General features: G+C 40.3%; 1 protein-coding gene across 6 annotated transcripts in view; it reads left to right on the forward strand.

The window, feature by feature from the left end:
- Positions 1-17092, forward strand: part of LOC100894837 (uncharacterized) — a 140377-nt gene that overhangs the window by 84879 nt on the left and 38406 nt on the right. Inside the window, exon 2 of one of the 6 annotated variants that reach the window (XR_008474409.2) lies at positions 1364-1561. The exons of the other annotated variants lie outside the window; for them this stretch is intronic. The gene's annotated coding sequence lies outside the window, so the exon portion shown is untranslated. The remainder of the gene's footprint in view (positions 1-1363; positions 1562-17092) is intronic. 6 annotated transcript variants of the gene reach the window in all.

The following is a 17092-nucleotide window of genomic DNA, read 5'->3' on the forward strand; positions in this document are numbered from 1 at the left end:
TACAAACTTTGTTTTCTAAGAATTTGTAGTACAATTATTAAAAAAAAAAAATTAACCTGACTGTTCTTAGAATGCACTAGCCACTTCCTCAATTTCTTTTAATGTAAGGGGTGTGTGTCTTTAGATGGAGTCTCTCTCTGGTTGCCCTGGCTGAAGTGTAGTGGCACAATCTTGGCTCACTGAAGCCTCCACCTCCCAGGTTGGAGCGATTCTCGTGCCTCAGCCTCCCAAGTAGCTGGGATTACAGGCTTGCCAGAGGTACATAAAGACTTAAAGCAGTCAATTTTGTGTCACTGGAGCATAAGTTTTGTTATTGTGCAGTGTAGAAAAGAATTTTTTCTTCCCCAGTTTTTTTTTTTTTTTTTGAGACGGAGTTTCGCTCTTGTTACCCAGACTGGAGTGCAATGGCACGATCTCAGCTCACCACAACCTCCACCTTCTGTGTTCAATCAATTCTCCTGCCTCAGCCTCCTGAGTAGCTGGGATTACAGGCGCGCACCACCATGCCCAGCTAATTTTTGTATTTTTAGTAGAGATGGGGTTTCTCCTTGTTGACCAGGATGGTCTCGATCTCTTGACCTCGTGATCCACCCGCCTCGGCCTCCCAAAGTGCTGGGATTATAGGCGTGAGCCACCACGCCTGACCTCTTCCCCAGTTTTAAAAGATAAACAAGACTTCCGTCAACGATTTGTGTGTGGGGTGGGTGGCGGGGGGGGGGGGGGTTGTTGGAGGTGGGCAGGAGCAACCCTCACCAAAGTCTTCTAGCTTTTTAGCCCAAACAAATAAATCTAGAATGAGGATCCAGATTCCAGGTAACAGTGTTGTTTTGGAGCAGATAAGGGTTCCTCTGCTTCTTATGAAATGGTCAGCTTGGTAGTGTAATTCCAGTGGTTAAACTGGTTACTTGGATAACCCTTTTAAAAGGACAGTAGTATTTCCAGTTGTCCTCATCTATGAGAGTGGCCTAATATTACAGCCCTAGGATAACCCTGATGATTTTTTGTTAATATGTATTTTTAAGGACAAATGTTTCAAAAATAATGGCAAGTGTGAAAGTCCTGTTAATGTCCACACTCATGCATTCTTGTGATTAACATTCAACTTTTTTCACTAATACCTCTAACTTGCCTCATGAAACCTGACCAGAAAATTTCTTTCTTTCTTTCTTTCTTTCTTTCTTTTTTGAGACGGAGTTTCGCTCTTGTTACCCAGGCTGGAGTGCAATGGCACGATCTCAGCTCACCGCAACCTCCGCCTCCTGGGTTCAGGCAATTCTCCTGCCTCAGCCTCCTGAGTAGCTGGGATTACAGGCACACGCCACCATGCCCAGCTAATTTTTTTTTTTTTTTTTTGTATTTTTAGTAGAGACGGGGTTTCACCATGTTGACCAGGATGGTCTCGATCTCTTGACCTCGTGATCCACCCTCCTCGGCCTCCCAAAGTGCTGGGATTACAGGCTTGAGCCACCGTGCCCAGCCTTCAGAAAATTTCTTAATGAAAGAGATGACGATGTTGGCCTTCACCTCCAGAATGAAGATACTTCAGGACTTAGTCTGAAAGGTAAGACAGACAATGACATCAAATATACCCCAGTTGGCAGAAACCCTTAATTTTGTAAAGTTAAAAATAGGAAAGACACAGACTTGACATTTCTTAGGTTTAGAAGGAAGACAGCATGGATATTTGAGGTGTGAACCAAATTGTCTTGAAGATTTGAAAAGAAATGAATAAAAATCATAATTTTGTGCCAGAGGATATTCTTTGAAATATCTGCAGACTGGGGACAAAGCAGTTCTTCTCCTATATGGGGTTGTCTGAGCTGCTTTGCACCATTATGTGCTTCAGATATCCTTGTAATTACAAATTTAAGACTTAAATTCTCAGTCCGTCTTTATATTTCTAAACTACCCCCATAGGTATATTTACTTCTTTCTTTTGTCAAGCTTAAACATTTCCAATTACCTCAGCCTCTAAAGGGAAACGTGATGGTTAAATTCCTGCACTAGTAATGACATTTATTAATCTAGTTCTGGTGAGAACTGTTGAACCTCTTGCCTTCCCAAATCATACATTTTAATTCAGAACACACCTCCAAAGAACATTGACATTGTTTAATTAAGATAACGGTGCACATTAATAAGAAAGGATATCATTTTGTTATTTATATGTAATTCTATTTTGTTAAAAAAAAAATGAACAGAGACTGGTAAGTTCCATAATTGCCCTCCATGGTGAAGAAATAAGTGTAGGAGAGAAGAAAAGCACAGTAAGACACAGATGTTAGTAAAACACTCCTTAATACCATACAAGCTGCAGAAAATGCTACTTTGCATTTGGTCCTCAACATGGCTAACTGCAAGCCATTGAGTAAAAAGTGCACCTTTAAACTAATTCCTTGGTCAGAAGACAGAGTCACATCTAGAAGCCTCCTCATTAATATGCTATAATGGTCAAATAAGAGATAAATAGCAAAGTCACCTGCTAAAGCAACTAGGAACCTGTTGATTAACAATAAGCCTCCAAAAAAATAAGATACCAGATTGCAAAGCAAAACCAAGTCCCAGGGCAACAAGTGCTTCTGTAATTTATTCCTTCTTTATATGAGGGCATAAAGCTCCCTTTATAAATGTGTTTTCCAGGCCCTGCTGTGAGCTGTAGGTGTGAGCTTTTCAGCTGATTTATTAATTTTAGTTTCAATCAACGTGTCACCTGCAGACACAAAAATGTAGGCCTCACCACAGAAAATACAATTTAAGAGAAAAAAAAAAAAAAGAAAAAAAATGGGGCTTTAATACAAAAACTCTGCCAGGATTTTTTTTTTTTTTTTTTAAGATGAACACTGGAACGCCTATTCTTCAAGATCTAAAATAATTCCCAGCAATGTAATTAAAAAAATCAAAATTAAACATTTTTGTCATACTTCGAAAGTCAGTCTTAGACCCAGGGAAGAGTAACATGAGGCTGCCAAAACAATCAGCTACTCTTGTCGGTAGGGGTACATTCTCCCCAAAGAATCGAATGAACAACAAGTCCCCTGGGCAAAATGTGCAAAAAATTCTCAATTAGTTGTCTTTATTTAGTGAGCACTATGGGGTCCTCAACCACGCTATAGAATTATGGCAAGAAAGCTGAGCTCTTCACTAGCTTATTAGCATTCTCAGAGGGTTGGAGTGCTGCTGATAGCAGGCTGTTGCCTCCAAGAGCTGTTGGTGGGACCCCTACACTCCCGGGCTTTGTCCTTTTGTCCTTCTAAGCCAGCAGGAAGTACTGCCCCATGTTCAGGGCATTCTGGGATACCTTCATTCCATTCACAGTTTGCATTACCGACAGGGGCCGAAGTCTTTGTTATTGACTATGACCATCACTGTTGCAGGTTTCAATGAAAGGCAAAAGCAATCTGTATCAGTCAATTCTAAATGAAGGTTTAGGAAGTAGCCCCCTTCCAAATGAACATCCTTGTAGGGCTGGAGTGGCCTTACGTGGCCAAAGCCCTATAGGAAATCAAGGTCTCGGCTTATAATCTGGCTGCTGCATTCTTTTCATCCTAAAACTACAGTGTTAGGCAAGGGAACCAAAATGGAAGTGGGCTAATGCATATTCCACACTGTCGCCTCAGCATCTGCATTTTTACAGCACTCCCTTGCCCACTGAGCTCCCCCAACACCCTCCTTCCCACACAAACCCTCCTCCTTACTACCCCTTTCCCAGAAAAAGAAAAGAAAACCAGAAAGATGAAAAAAAACTGGCAGCAACTATTAGATATGCCTTTTCTAAAGAAGAGGGTATTTGCTGCTTTAGGGAAAACACTATCATTGACCAAATTAACAAGTTGTCTTATCAACTGCCATAAGCCTTGGAGTCTAATTAATTTAGTACTGATCAATAGTCCTGAATGAGACATTGATTTCTGCCTGCTTGACAGGGCTGCAGCTGAAATCACTTTCTCTGTACGCCACACACCACACACACACACACACACACACACGCGCGCACGCGCGCGCGCACGGACACCCGAAGCTTATGCGTTATCACATTAAGATTTTATTTCCCTGATCCCATATGAACATGAATTTCATGAACCAGCTATAAATGAGGAAATGGGATGAAAAACAACTTTGGAAGTAAGAACAGTTTCACTAGAAAGTGCAAACAGAGCTCAAACACTCCCTGCCAAAGTTCTGCTTTCTTCAAAAATGTCCTCTGAGTGAGATAAAACATTTAAAAAGAAAGAAGCTGAAGGGCTTTGCTTAACATACACAGTAGATGCTCTAATTGGTCACGAAACACATAAACAGGGATTGGATTATCCAAAGAGTAATATTCTTCTGTCTCTTGTTTTTAAATGCTGATGATACTTTATCAAAAATATTCTGATCAAAGAAACAAAAACAATAAGGCTATCTGGCGAAGGGCAGAAGCAGATGGGGAGGCTTTGATAAGAATGAAACCACGTGAAAGATCTACCCCAGATTTGTCTTTCACCGCTGCAACTGGTGAGCTCAGGGTTGGGGTAGAATGAGGACTTTCCATTCTTCCCACTCCCATTCCCCCCTCCAAAATCATTGGCGATAGTATTGGGACAGTACTGGTTGGAAATAATTTAAGCATTTGACTTTTTAACTTTTATCTGGGCTAACGAGATATTTATTCTATTAAGATACATATCCCAAAAAAGGGCTAGGTTTTCATCAATGTTTTCACATTTTCCTAGGACACAACCTTGCGTTTTCTTTCGGGTTCCTCCTTGTTTTGGCAGCTGTTCATTTCATTGTGCAAGCCCTGGGACTTTCCCCTTAGCCCACGCCACCAGACAATTTTTTTCTCCCATTCATAAACATGAATTGAAATAAGGACAGCAAAACTTTTCAAATATTTAAAAAATGATGCTTCAATTTCAAACAGGGAAGGAAGATAACTCAAGAACTTATCTATCTCAGAACGATTCTCTCTTCGGTAAACATCACCATAAATGGAAAAGGAAGATAAGAGAACTGAAAATATGAACTGCCTTTTTTTTTTTTTTTTTTTGAGACAGAGTCTTACTCTGTCGCCCAGGCTGGAATGCGGTGGCGCGGTCTTGGGTCACTGCAACCTCCACTTCCCGGGTTCAAGCAGTTCTCTGCCTCAGCCTCCCGAGTAGCTGGGATTGCAGGTGCCCACCACCATGCCCCGCTAATTTTTGTATTTTTAGTAGAGACAGGGTTTCAACATCTTAGCCAGGCTAATCTTGAACTCCTGACCTCGTGATCCATCTGCCTTGGCTTCCCAAATTGCTGGGATTACAGGTGTGAGCCACTGCACCCGGCCTGAACTGCCTTCTTTTACAGGGTTGGAGAAACCATCTAAAATGATCGAAACAAAACAAAAAATTCATATTCTTTCCTGAGCATTTATTTAATACCATTTAGCTTTTTAAAGATTACACACAGACACACACACACACACACACACACACACACACATATAAATATATTTGAAAGTCCTAGAAGAGTCCTACCCTTAATCTCTTCGAGGCCACTATGAGTTTCCATAGCACTTTACAAAAGATCTTTATTGAGGAAAAGATTGGACAAACTTTCCTTATATGTGTGGCCCACACCATTAATTGCCCCATCTCCTTTAGTAAGGCCTTATTCCTATGTAAATACCCTTGCATAATGTTACAGGCTATTGTTAGGCCAGCGCCAGTCAGTCGCCACTTATATGCATTTTTACTTCAATCCGCTGCTCAGAGAATGAAAAGATGTCTGGACTTAAGCTGTTTACCAACTGGGCCGAAGCTGCAGAGCGGCAAAACTGAAGAAAGCCTCAAGCAACTGCAGGAACAAGCTTTTACAATGCGAGCAGCCATTTTCAGTTGAGTTATTAACCCACCCTGAAACTCTTCTAAGCTATGCCTTTTTTAAAGAACAAATGTGCTGAATCAAACATGAATGAGCCAGAACTATGAAGAGAGAAATCCTCTAAAGAACTATTGAACACAACATAGGTTTGGAATCATTTTGTCTCAGTTGCCTGCTACCAGCATTATCAAGGATGATAATGCCGGCTCAGTTGAGGCAATTGTCTTGTAATTAAAGAATAGTGCGGTACAGTAAAAACACACATGCAAGTGACACACACTCCGAGTCAGAAAACCGTGTGCAAGAGACGAGAAGGCTGAGTTAATAGCTCACCACTAGGATCTTACATTAATTTGGGTACTAAAACAGTGATCTTTAACGAGAATGTTGGAAAATGCCTCCAAATCCAAGTCTGCCTGATTCTCTCAACCCTATGTGGTGTCAACTGCGCTTAAATTGAAAAAAATAATAATAATTTTTATTGTGTAGTTGTAATGATTCCTTGGCATGACACACCAGGAAAATAAAGGAGCAAAATTCTACCAAAAGGAGCTGTTTTTTTTTTTTTTTCTGTGAAAAATGTGCTACAGGCAAAGATCATTGTATTTATTTAACGGCACCACAATCTGAGTAGTGTGTTATTAGCCTAAAGAAACTCTTGACTATTTGCATGCTTATTAGAATCCAGTGAGTACTTAATAAGTGAATATATATGACAGAAAACATCTCATTGCTTAGTTAGTGCTACAGGAAAGACGGAAAGACTCTCTCTCTCTCTCTCTCTCTCTCTGAAGAAAGCAGTCTTGAGTTAATTAACATCACAATGCAATCAAGTACAACAGTCATAGCTGAAAACCATTTCTATTAAAGCTGCTAGACTCAACCTTGCCTCTGCAGGTCAGCTATGGCACTGATAACCTTTCCAGCAGACAAATACATGTAACATCGCCTCATCTAATTAAAAGCTCAGGGAGGTGTAGAAAAATACCAGCACACTGAATTCAAGCAAATGAGTGCTGCCTTCAGCTGATGAAGCTACCATATGCCGCTGCTGTTTACTCTGGAAGGAAACTGAGTCACTTAACATTTCAATAGGTTAATCAATTGACAATTAAATAGAGAAATTGGTTAACTCTGAAAACAATTAACATGACACTCCATTAAGTACACTCTCTAATTGCCACAGCTGTGAGTAGAAATTAACGTGCATGTTAAAGCATCTAACTGGGGTGGCACTGTTTTTTTGTGTGTGTAAGAAAACAGAATTAGCTGAAAAGTCGGGTTTTATTTTTATAGATTAGACAGTAGGAATTCTATCATCAACTGCAGTTTTAGCAGAGGGGAGCTATGTATATTTTTTCCTTCTTTTAAGGGCTCACTTCAAGTTGTTGAAATATTTAATTTGCAATAATTAATTAAAATAGCCCAAACCCCTCCCACCAAATTACAGGTTGGTGTACAAAAAGAGAAATCTCTCCCTTTGCCCATTTTGTGGACAGAATTACTTTGCAGGAACAGGTATATTTCAAGATTTCTTTTCTAATTAAACGATGCAATGCACACATTGTAAAGACAGAATTTTCACTGAACATTTTCATGAATGGTTTCTGGTTGTTGGCTGTATCCTGAACCTTACTGTAAAATGGTAACAATAGTGTTTGCTAGTAACAATTTTAAATTAGAAGGCCAGGAGTTTAGATTTTATACACTAATACACATACCTGCTATAGCCAATCAGACAAATAATATTCATTTACAAAAGAGGTAATAATTTAAGGAAATTATAAATTTTTTGATATATATTAAAAGTCAGATAAACATTTTTGAATGAATGCATGAATATCTTTAAGAGCTGATTATCAAAATTATTTAATGTACTCTCTTCCTCCTCTCCCTTCTTGTTACCTTTTTGGGTAACTTTACAATCTCTGGATACTCAAAGATGAATGGGATAAATCCTACCTTGAGGGACTGATGATCTGGCACGGGGGAGAATGGCGTTTATGGATAAGAGGGTAAAGGACTTAGTGAGCTGGTGAAAGAGAGGAACACTAGAAAGACTGAAAGTTTTCTAATTTGGACATCTGGTTTTGCAGTGAGGTTATTAATCAAAATAAAGAAGAAACAGGTTAGGGATGGAATGGGGATAACATAATAATTTAGGACATCCTGAATTAGAAGTGTCATAGGATATCCAGATGCAGATGTCAACTAGGCAGTTAAACATATATATATACACACACACACATATATATACACACGCGTATGTATTTATGTAATATATTTACACATATATATGTATTCATGTTATACATACATTATATATTATATATAAATTATATGTTTTATATATATATACACACATAATATATATACACACACACATACACACACACACACACACACACACACACACACACACACATATATATATATATATATTGCCTGAAACTTGAGGACTAGAGATTTCTAGGAGTTGTCAGATTGTTAGCAGCTACCTGCTAAAAGTCTGGACACTGGGTTTGGTAGTGAGGTCATTAATCAAAATAAATTAGTAGATGGCTGCTAATGATAGGGTAGTAGACACACAGTAAGTAGAATAAGAGAAGAGGGCTGAGGACAAGATCTTAGGTAGCACCAGTATGAACAGGGGAGAGGTAGATGGAGGAAGAGACAACAAAGGAATCTGAGAAGAAAGAGGAAACAGAGGAGAATGAAAAGAGAGTTGTCATGGGAGAAGGGAGAAGAGAATGACTACCACCCATGGTTAGGTAGGAGATCAGCAGGACGTGTTTTCCAAGCACTGCAAGAGCCTGCTCCATAAAATAGGAGCTGATCAAAACAGTTTGCAGCAGAGGAACTGGTCGAAACCAGCTAAACCCAAGATGGCAATGAAAGGGACCTCTGGTTGTCCTCACTGCTAGTTATACGCTAATTATGATACATTTGCATGCTAAAAGAAACTCCCACCAGCGCCATGACAGTTTACAAATGCCATAGCAACGCCTGGAAGTGAACTTATATGGCTCAAAAAAGGAGGCACCCTCGGTTCCAGGAACTCCCAGAAAATTCACAAATAACCCAGTCTTTATTTAGCATATAATTAAGGAATAGCCATTATATAGCTAGCCAGCAATCTATGAGGGCTGCTGCTTCTGCTGATTCTGCTGCTGCTACTACTCTGTCTATAGAGCAGCCATTTTCCCATACTCTGTCTCTCTAATAAACTTGCTTTTGCTTTACTCTATTGGCTCATTTATGAACTCTCTCCTGTGCAAAGCCAGTTTTGAGGTTGGCCTGCATGACAGGGGTCTAGTAAGAAGCTGGCAACTTAGAATATGACAATCCGGAAACACTGGTGTCTTGGTGATGGTTGTTTGGTTGGCATGATGAAGGCTTGAGTCAGAACATCAACCCCACAGGTAAAGAGTTAGGGAAAGATGAGGGAGGAGAGATGTTAGACTACTTTGAGAAGCTTAGTTATGAAGGTGAGGGACAGAGCAGTGACTTAAAAACTGCAGGACATGAGCATAGTTTTGTTTATGTCTGAGTTTGGCAGTAATTGAAGACAGGGCTATATTCAGATGACCCAGAATGGGAAGATGAAGGTTCTGACTGCTGACTGCTGGTGTGTGTGTGTGTGTGTGTGTGTGTGTGTGTGTGTGTGCATGTGCAGGCACTAAAGTAGAAGTGAAGTCTGGGGGCTTCAAGGATAAGTGATTCAGAATTGCTGTTGAGAGGCTCAGAAAAGGGATGTGACTGAGATAGAGAAAAAGGATTATCATTGAAAGCCTACCTGGAAATGGAAACAATATCCTTGTGGTCACACTCATCTGCATTGCATCTTGGACCATGCAGACAAAAGCCACCCTTGATAAAAGCAATGGGCTTTTCCTCTCGGGGGATTCTTCATTTATATATGTATTTATTCATTCAAGCAATATTTATGAATGCTTGCCATGTGCCAGGCAGCATTATAGGTCTCCAGCAACAGTGATCCCTAACCTTTTCGGCATCAGGGACCAGTTACATGAAGATGGACTAGGCGGGGGGATGGTTTGGGGATGATTCAAGCACATTACATTTATTATGCACTTTATTTCTATTATTATTACATTGTAACATATAATGAAATCATTATACAACTCACCATAATGTAGAATCAGTGGGAGCCCTGAGCTTGCTTTCCTGCAACTAGATTGTCCCCTCTGGGGGTGACGGGAGACACTAACAGATCGTCAGGCATTAGGTTCTCGTAAGGAGTGAGCAACCTAGATCCCTCGCATGCACCATTCATAATAGTTTGTGCTCCTATGAGAAGCTAATGCCACCACTGATCTGACAGGAAGTGGAACTCAGGTGGTAAAGTGAGTGATGGGGAACAGTGGTAAATACAGATGAAGCTTTGCTACTCACCAACTCCTCACCTTCTGCTCTGTGGCCTCTTCCTAACAGGCTGTGGACTGGTACTGGTCTGTGGCCCAGGGGTTGGGGACCTCTGGTCTCCAAGACACAGTGATGAATAAGACAATGTCCCTGCCCTCAAAGGCTTGAAAAGAATAGTATTTTAGATAGAGTAGCTTCACCCTTAGGAAGCGACAATTGAACCTTTTTCTGAAGGTTGGGAAGGACCCAGCCGGTGAGGATCTGGTGGAAGGGGATTCCGGGAGTTAAGGGAATAGAGGATTTCCTGAAGTTGAAGAACACGGATCCATAGACATTGTTTCCTTCTTCATAAGGTCTTACCATTGTAACATACACGTAAAATAAATTATGTGCTATCTTGAATTTATTTTTAGCAATTCAAGTTTGTTTCCCCAATCAGTGGGGAAGGGATACTTAAGAGCAAGGATAGTATCCTGTATCTATGTTGTATATAACCCTTCCAAGTAATGCTGGTTATAGAGCAGACACTTAAAATACTGTTTTTCATCCTTAATCAGTGCGCAACATGAGTTTTGTGAGATACAAATGTAGTAGTTGTAATCTTTTGTTAGCTTGCTCTTGGGAGCTGTGAGTGGTCCAGGCTTGTGGCACAAAGGCCAGTTGTCTTGTAAGATCCCTTTCTTGTAGGGCAATAGTCCTAGATTTTTTTTTTTTTTTTTTTTGAGACAGAGTCTCACTCTGTGGCCCAGACTAGGGTGCAGTGGAACAATCTTGGCTCACTGCAACCTCTGCCTCCTGGGTTCAAGCAATATTCTCTGTCTCAGCCTCTTGAGTAGCTGGGATTACAGGTGTTCACCACCATGCCCAGCTAATTTTTGTATTTTTAATAGAGACAGGATTTCACCATCTTGGCCAGGCTGGACTTGAACTCCTGACCTTGTGATCCAACCACCTCAGCCTTCCAAAGTTCTGGATTACAGGCGTGAGCCACCATGCCTGGCCAATAGTTTCAGATTTTTATTTGTACACAAGATTATCTAGGAAAAAAGCAAAATTTCCCAGTCTTCTTTGTAGTTACATGTGTCTATATGACTAGGTTTTGAACAGTGGACTATGAAGAGAATGGTGTATGCAACTTCTAAGAAGTGCTATTGAAAGAAAAGGGTACCCCTTTTCTCCTTCCCCACCTGTTTGTTTCCTTCGATCAGTTGCTTAGAGGTGGATGCGTTCGTTGAATTGCCATGTTGGACTATGCAGACAAAAGCCACACTTATAAGTGAAGTGGAAAGTGAGAGCAGCCTGGGTTGCAGAAGACCACGGAACTGTCGTAGCAGCCTTGAATTGCTGGCACCTTGACTTTTACATAAAAAAGAAATAAACTTATATTTTGTTAAAGGCCTGTTTATAAAACAGACAAATTATACATTTACTTATTTGTTTAATTTTTGAGACAGAATCTCACTCTGCTGCCCAGGCTGGAGTGCAGTGGTTAGAACACAGCTCACTGGAATCTCAACCTCCCAGGCTCAAGTGATCCTCCTTCCTCAGCCTCCTGAATAGCTGGGAATACAGGCATGTACCACCACACTCAGCTAGTTTTAAAAATTTTTTAGTTTTATAGAGGTGAGCTGGTCTTGAACTCCTAGGCTTGATGGATCCTCCCACCTTGGCATCCCAAAGTGCTGGGATTATAGCCAGGAGCCACCACACCTGGCTGGCAAATATTTTTGAGGTTGCTCGCTATGTTGGCCAGGTTGGTCTCCAGCTTCTGGGCTCAAGCAATTCTCCTGCCTTGGCCTCCCAAAGTGCTGGGATTACAGGCATGAGCCACTGTGCACAGGCGACTGTTTTCTTATGAAGTTGTGGTCAACTTACCATGTTTTACCCATTTTTCTTTCTTCTATGCCTCAATTCTCCTTTTCCCTCACTCGTAAAACTCTGGCATTACACCTTCCAATAAAGATTTAGATTGTAATTTTTACCTTGGGACCATCTTTTGAGGACACCAGTGTACCAAAAATGTAATGAAGATAGTAATGGTAGTATCGTCATCAGGATTTCAGTCCATCCTTGCCAGTGAGAATAGGGAACAAAAGAGAGGCAAAGGATAGAGAGGGTGCTGTGAGCCCACGTAAACTATTGTACAGATTTAAAAAGCTGACTTCTCTGGATCTATGCAACTCATAGGCATGGCTTTCTGCATAGAATTTGGACTGGATTGAGCCCTCAAGTAGCCCCTCAGCTGCATGTCCTTATGCAATGAACGTCCTATACAAACATAGTCTTGAGCATAATAGAAATATTACCCAACTTATGAAGGAGGAAATTCAGAAAGCTCATTTTTATAACACGTTTCTAATAGCACCTATTGATGTGATTATGGCCAGTTCTAAGCAAGAGATAAATTTTACACTTACTGTTTACAGTCCGTTTATATGGCAGGTTATCTTTCTTAGGAAAAAGCTTAAATGGGTCTTTTCCTTAGTAGGCTGGTAGAAGAGAGATGAGTTGAGCTAGGTTATAACTACTCAGTTCAATCCATGCTAAAACTGGTGTTTAAAATGTTCCAGGCATTATACTGCATGGGGAGCAACAATAAGGAATCAGCACGAGTTTGCATACATTTTTAGCATCACTGAATAACATAGAATAAAGAGCAGAGAAAATGGATGATTGTCCTTTTTCAGGACTGAGAATACTTTCCCTTTTTTCATTAGCTCCTCACATTTTTACCTACCACTCAAACCTGGTCAGGTTCTACGTCACTCAGGGCTTCAACAGTCTCCTAACCCATAACCCCCAGCCCTCCCATGGAGGCATTTAGATTTCCTGCTTCACCATTTTCAATACATCAAAATCCCAGAGAAATGGAAGCACAACAGCTATTCTCTTCAATTTATCTGCTGAGTACAAACCTCTCTTTCAAACACTAGAAGACTCAAAGCCCTCCAGATGGCAGGTAGAACTTTGAATATTTGGTAGAATGATGGGGCATCATAGAGGGAAGGGGAGAAAGAAAAACCAGCACCCGTACTTAGGTGGGGTAAAAAGACAAGCTTGGAGACCCCTCGCCACACACTCTGTAACAGAAAGAACTTCTCAGGCTCCCTCAGTTCAGCCAACATTTCTTTGTTGCTTACCATATGCCAGACCATGTGTTACCACAAAGATGAATACAAATTTCTGCCCTTCATGAACTTATGATCTAGTGGGAAAAATGAAAACATGAACAGATAGTTTCAAACAATAAAGTGACTGCTGTGAGAAATGCACGAAGAGTGTGGAAAGGACAGTGGTGGCTCATCCTGCCTTCGGGGTGATGGAAGTCTTCCTAGAAAAGACCTGGGAGATGGCTCTTTTGCGTCTGTCACTCAGGGACTCCTTATCACCTGGCCCTCTGTGTGACCTACCTCTCTAGCCTCATTCTCTCCCTGTCTCCACCTAACCCTCCTCGATGTCCTCTGCAATGATTCACACTCCACTTTCCCTAATTTTCAAACACTGTATGATTGCACAAGCTAGACTTTCAATCTGGATGCTCTTCTCCCACTTCCATTTCTGGAAAACCTCTATTTATACCTTATTACTCAGCTCCAAAGTCACTTCTGTGAAGCTTTCCCTGAAACTCCTAGGCAGAGTTGCTTCCTTTCTCCTTCCTGTTCCTAACCTCCCCTTTGTACTTCTAAACCCAAACTGAGCTCTCTAGCGTACCATTGTACTTCCGTGTTTACCATCATGTACTTCGAAGATACTTTTCACCACATTTTTCTGTGTATGTTTGTTTTCCCGCATTAGACTGTGAGCTTTCAGGGCAGAAGTCATTCATCTTTGTTTCTCCAGAGACTAGCATTGCAAACAGTCCTTAACTCTGTAACTTGATATTTGAGGGACGAATGATTATATATAATATACTATGGAAATACTGATGATGGAGTCACTCACTGTGCTGTCTTCACTGAATAAAACATTTGAAGCATTGTGTTAACATAGCAAATAGGCATAGGTGACATGTGAGGGAGGCTGAAGCAGACCTCTTTGACTGTGGTATTCAGGCTTCCTTGCCAGGGGGCCTCTCTTTGAGGACAATCTATCTACAGGAGGCATCAATAGGAGATTAGAGTCAGAGGAGGGACAATTGAAGGTATTTATTCTCCTCTCTTTCTGCTGGTCCATTGGTAGGCAGCGGCTGCATGTCTGTACCTAAGACCACAGCCTCTGTTGGTAAACCTTTCTCCACCACAGCTCTTTCCGGGTTCCCATAATCTCTCCCTTCCTGTGCCCCTTCAGGTCTCGGGTGGTTTTGGCCCTTCACTGATACTAGCCCAGTGGTGCCATACTGTTTCTTGTTAGTTTCTCTTAATTCTTTGTTAATAACCTTTGTAAATGTCTTCTTCATTAACATGCATACAGATCTATTTTTAATTGGTAGTAGAGAATCACAGTTATAGAATCAAATCATAGTTTTGATTTTCCCACTTAACATGATGTCACAAACATATCTCAAGCTTTCAACAAAGTCTACACAATGACCATTTCATGGCAACACCATATTCCACCTTATAATGTACAATACTTTCCTAATATATTTTTCCTTTCCTTTCCTTCCTCTTTACATACTTTTCCTTTTCACCTTATTTCTTTGTTTACCATTACAGACAGGCAAAATAAACATTCTCAAGGTGCAGATTTTTACTGCATATATCTTCTTTTTCTTTATATCCTGAAGCCATCTGTCTTTCAGCTACATTTCTACCTTTTCTTCTGAATTTTTCTTCTCTTTTCTTTCTTTTCTTAGATGAAGTCTTGCTCTGTCACCCAGGCTGAAGTGCAGTGGTGTGATCTTGGCTCACTGCAACCTCCACCTTCCAGGTTCAAGTGATTCTCCTGCCTCAGTCTCCCAAGTAGCTGGCATTACAGACACCTGCCACCACGCCTGGCTAATTTTTGTATTTTTAGTAGACATGGGGTGTCACCATCTTGGCCAGGCTGGTCTTGAACTCCTGATCTTTTGATCCACCCGCCTTGGCCTCTCAAAATGCTGGGATTACAGGCATGAGCCACTGCACCCGGCCTTCTTCTGAATTTTTCTATAGGCAAATAGTTATACTCACTCTATTTGAAATGTTTTTACACTCACCTGTCAATAGACATTTGTTTAAACTATACTCTCCACTTGAAATACTGTCTTCTCCCAGTTCTTCAAAAGCCAACTTTCTTGGCTATCCAAATTAGATATGTTATTCTGTCTTTTGAGGTTTCTTTTGAACTAACCTATTCAAATAATTTATTTGGTAATTAGTTGATTTTTATTGTTATTTTGAAATGTAAATTAAGTCTTTTAGGTTATTTAACTTTAAGCATATTATTATCTTTTCTCTTCCAACTAGACTATTAATTTCTTTACAATAGGAACTATTTTCTTATATCACTTTATGTCTCCTAGAGAGACTTTCATGTAGTAGTTGTTTCATAAATGTGTTTATTTGGAAAATGTTGGAATACCATATATAAAAGATTGGCTTTCCAAAGCCTAGGTAGGTTTAAATGTGTTTATACTGAGTTCTCTGTTCATTTCTGTGACTACAAGCCATGCTTCATTATATGATGCTTGGATTTCCAAGGTTGTGTGAGAGTGTTATTGTTCTTATGTGACATTAGGAGGGGAAATGCCTTAAAAGTGTTTATATCTCTCTAAGTCAAAGTGGAGCCTGTGCATGAGAAAGAAACACTTCAACAACGTAGATTTAAAAGGAAGAGCAGTGGTGGGGGGGATTAGCTTCTGATTACTAATAATAGAGGTTCTAAGTTCTTCTATGACATTTGCCTTGCTTTATTTCCATTATAGCATGCTATTGTCTCCAAATATGTTTTACGTTTATTTTGTTATTTGCAATTATGATAGAACTTTCCTTACTGCAACTAAGATATATGCTATGTGAGAGTAAGGACTTTTTCTGTCCTGTATTCTGTATTGTATTCTCAGTTCTAGAATAAGTCTGGCACTCAACAAATATTTGTTGAGTAAATTAATGAAGAAATGAACACTTATTAGCACAGTCATGCATTGCTCAGCACCAGGGATACACTCTGCAAAATGCATCGTTAGGCAAATGCATCGTTAGGCAATTTTGTTACTGTGCAAACATCGTAAAGTATATGTGCACAAACCTAGATGGTGTAGCCTACTACACGCCTTCCTTACTGCAACTAAGATATATGCTACAGAGGACTACACCTATGTATGGCATAGCCCTTTGCTCCTAGGCTACAAACCTGTATAGCATCTTACTGTTCTGAATACTGTAGGCAATTGTAACACAGTGGTAAGTATTTATGTTTCTAAATATAACAAAGCAGAGGGAAAATGCAGTATAAAAGATTTTAAATGGTACACCCCTACATAGGCCACTTACCATGAAAGGAGCTTGCAGGACTAGAAGTTGCTCTGGCTGAGACAGTGAGTAAGTGGTGAGTGAATGTGAAGGTGGAGGATGTGACTGCACAGTACTCTAGATTTTATAAACACTGACACTTGGACTACACTAAAATTTATGAAAAAAATTTTCTTTCTTTGATAATAAATTAACCTTAGCTTACTGTAACTTTTTCACTTTATAAACCTAAATTTTTTAATTTTTGGACTCTTGCAATAATACTTAAAATACAAACATTGGGGCTGGACACGGTGGCTCACACCTGTAATCCCAGCACTTTGGGAGGCTGAGGTGGGCGGATCATGATGTCAGGAGATGGAGACGAGCCTGGCCAGCATGGTGAAACCCCATGTCTACTAAAAATACAAAAATTAGCAGGCCATGGTGGTGCTCACCTGCAGTCCCAGCTACTCGGGAGGGTGAGGCAG

The sequence above is a fragment of the Callithrix jacchus genome, chromosome 8 (assembly GCF_049354715.1).
Source record: "Callithrix jacchus isolate 240 chromosome 8, calJac240_pri, whole genome shotgun sequence".
NCBI lineage: Eukaryota > Metazoa > Chordata > Mammalia > Primates > Cebidae > Callithrix > Callithrix jacchus.